General features: G+C 48.9%; 1 non-coding gene across 1 annotated transcript; it reads right to left on the minus strand.

The window, feature by feature from the left end:
- Window positions 1–322: 322 nt before the first annotated feature.
- On the minus strand, window positions 323–394 carry TRNAC-GCA (transfer RNA cysteine (anticodon GCA)). Its single transcript has one exon. It is a non-coding gene; the product is annotated as a tRNA-Cys (tRNA).
- Between the last annotated feature and the right edge of the window lie 2,994 nt (window positions 395–3,388).

Genomic DNA, 3,388 nt, shown 5'->3' on the forward strand with positions numbered 1-3,388 from the left:
GGCTCACATGAGTCTAACTGAGATATATTTTCTGTAGCAACCCCTGCCTTTCTTGCCATTGGGCTGGAACTGGAGAAAGACAGAAAATGAAACTGATTAAACATTTCCACAGACTCTCTCCCCCTACACCTCCACTTTGGTTTTACAAAATTCTTTAGATGGAGTGAAATGATTCCCTTTAAAAAACCTGTTAAATGGAGATAGGATGGGTAATTTTAAGCCCAGTATTGATGCTGTAGGAACTACAAAAATAATTTCCCATTACAAGATTTGCCCTGTCCAGTGGGGATCCTGTGTAAAAAAATGTTAAGTATTTAAAATGAGGGGGCACCCGGATTTGAACCGGGGACCTCTTGATCTGCAGTCAAATGCTCTACCACTGAGCTATACCCCCTCTGCTGGAGTGAAAGGGAAGAAAGCATTTCCTTATAGAGTGGATTGCACAAGCCCAGCTATTAATTTAACTGAGTATCGGTGATGTGTTACAGCCAGCTCCTAAAACACCCACCCACACAATGGGTGGACGCTGTGCTATGGGGAGTGTTTGCACAGGGAGTGACTCAGACTGCATAGCAAAGCTTTAAGCAGCAACAGCCTGGGGGGGAGACTTTAAACCTTTTCATGAATGCTGGGTTGTTGGATGTTACACATCACCATCACTCTTGATGTGCAGCAGATTTATCCATTTTTGAAGGCCAGCTGGGGTTAGTCTGATCATCTAGTCTGACCTTCTGCATAGCACAGGCTGGAGAATTCCCCCCAGAGATTCCTGCATTAAACCTAATCACCTTGGGTTGAAGTAGAGCAAGTCTATCTGTAGACAGCCGTCCACCCCGCTCCACATCTGGGGTGCAGCTTCTGCAGGCCGTGCAACCCGCAGGGACCGACAGACATCAGTTACATGGCAGCCACCAAAACATGCTGCTGAAATATTCCCGGCCCAGAAACCTGTAGCTGGCTGGTGGGGTTCTGAAACGGGTGAGCAGAACCTGTTTGGTATGTGGCGTGCCCCCTATAAGAGAGGCGTTGCCAGGCCCCAGCCAGAGTCTGGACTCAGGGGTGTAATGGCCATTCTGTCACAAGCCAAAGGGAAGCAGGTCCTCTATTCAGAGAGGGCACAAAGCATTAATCAGATTCTTAAAGGCAGCGTGTCCTAGTGGACAGAGCACTGGGCTCAGGAGAAATGGGTTTTGGCCCCAGACAAGTCACATTCCCTCTCTGTGCCTCAGTTTCTCCATCTGTAAAATGGGGATAATGCCACTGACTTCCTTCGTAAAGCACTTGATAACATGGCATTTACAAAGGGAGGAAAATAACCCAAGACCTTTAACTCTTTCCACACTGGTATTTTCCTCACTGGCGGGTAAATGAACCTGTCAGAGAAATTACATAGACCGTGGAAGCTTCACTAGCTGTATCTTGAATAGGTATCACTCTGGCTTAAGCAACCTCTGAACTCTGCCCACGTTCTTCTAGTACCAGACTGGCTGATTTTGAATCTAGTTGTCCCAAGCAAGGGGGTTCCCACCCCTTTCCTCGTGAGACAATTCCACCGACGGATTCATCCGACTAAGGAAGTTTCCCTGGGGACTTCATTTTGTTCCTAGTTATTTGCAGCCAAAAATTTCATTAGCTTAGAACTAAGGGTCCCCAGGGCTGCCTCATTCCTCAAAGGGTGGCCTCGGAAAGCCAGGAAATAAAGACTCACGTCAGCACTGGAAAGCCAGGCCATAAAGAGTTGTGGTTTCTTGCCCCCACTCATTGCTTACATCCTTTAAATATATGTCATCACTCGTCCCACCTGCCCCCTTAGTGATTGCTTGGAAAAGACCAGATAATCACATTTTAAAAAGACCTCATACATACAGAATGGTAGACAGGGCTGGCCCTACGCCAAATGGCGTCCCAGGCGAGGAGCATCTTCGGTGCCTCCTTCCAGTTTATATTGTTGTGTAGACAGGGGTTCGATAAATATCTCTGGCGGCCCATTAAATATGTCCTTTATTAGGCACTACTTACACTCTTCTTCAAGTCTTAAAAACGCAAGTACACTTTCACATTTACCCACTGAAACAAGGTTCATAGTATCACAGCTGGGATCTCACTTCACTTCACTTTGTTCTTATATCTCACGGACTGAGTGGCAACGCTCTGCCCGATATACCCGCAAGGGCGTGGCTGACCACATTCTAGGACGGCGTTTCTCAAACTGGGGTCCGCCGACCTGTACTTGGACCCCGCAGATCAACTCCTCCCCTTCCCTCATCTCCTTCCCCTCCCTCCCAGTGCCTCCTGCATGCAGGGGAACAGCTGTTCAGCGGCGTGCAGGAGGTGCTGGGAAGGAGGGGGAGGAGCGGGGATGGGGCACTTGGGGGAGGGGGCAGAAAGAGGTGGAAAAGAGGTGGGGCAGGGGTGGAGCGGAGGTGTGGCAGGGGTGGGACGTTGTGGGAAGGGGTGGAGTGGGAGTGGGGAGTGGGGCCTGGGGCTGAGCAGAGGGGTTGGAGGTCCATGAAAATGTTTAAATCTAAATGGGGGTCCTCAGGTTGCTAAAGTTTGAGAACCGCTGTTCTAGAAGGTTTGAAGCAAATGTCTTTCTTAGAGAGTCTGGAAGGTTCCACAAGATTCTACAAAGGTCAAGAACATTCCAGGAGTTTAGTGACAAATGAATCCACCTGCAGAACACCTGAAACATATGACTTCAAACATACTATTTCACCTTTTGTCACTAACCACAAAAACAGAACCTCCCCAGCCCGAGCGCTCGCCTGGGTTGCCTGCCCCTAAATCCGACCCTGATGGTAGATGTCGGGGGCAGAGGAAAACCTGCCTCGAGCAGTCATCAAGATAAAAGAACCAACAGGGGTTAGATTCAGATGTGCTCTCTGGAGCGGAGATTATTAACCCATCTGAAGAGTGTACCAACCCAGTGCAGTCAGAGCTACTGACCTTCCTGCTGCCCAAGTGCTGGTTACAGTGCGGGCCCTGGGAGCTAACAGAGAAATGGCTGGTTGTAGCTGATATGCATCAGGGACCAGGATTTTGCAGAGACCTCAACCAAATGTGACAGGGACAAACGCCCAGCTGGAGACTGATAAAGGGAAACTGCCCTAATCAGTGATAATGCCCTAGGAAGCTAAATAAATATTTGCTATTTAAGACTCTCTATAAACACACACAGCAAATCAGGAGTAGAGCTGAGAGAACCCAGGAGTCCTGACTCCCAGCCCCTGCCTTAAGCACTAGATACTCTGCTTCCTGGAGCCTAGAATAGAACCCAGGTGTCCTGTTACCCGTGCCAGGACTCTGCTGCCAGAGCCTGTTTTCAAAAGACTTCTTAGAATCACCCGTCTGTAGTGAGCAGTCCCCTTAGTGGATATTGCTCCAGTGC

Source organism: Lepidochelys kempii, chromosome 27, assembly GCF_965140285.1.
Source record: "Lepidochelys kempii isolate rLepKem1 chromosome 27, rLepKem1.hap1, whole genome shotgun sequence".
Classification (NCBI taxonomy): Eukaryota; Metazoa; Chordata; order Testudines; family Cheloniidae; genus Lepidochelys; species Lepidochelys kempii.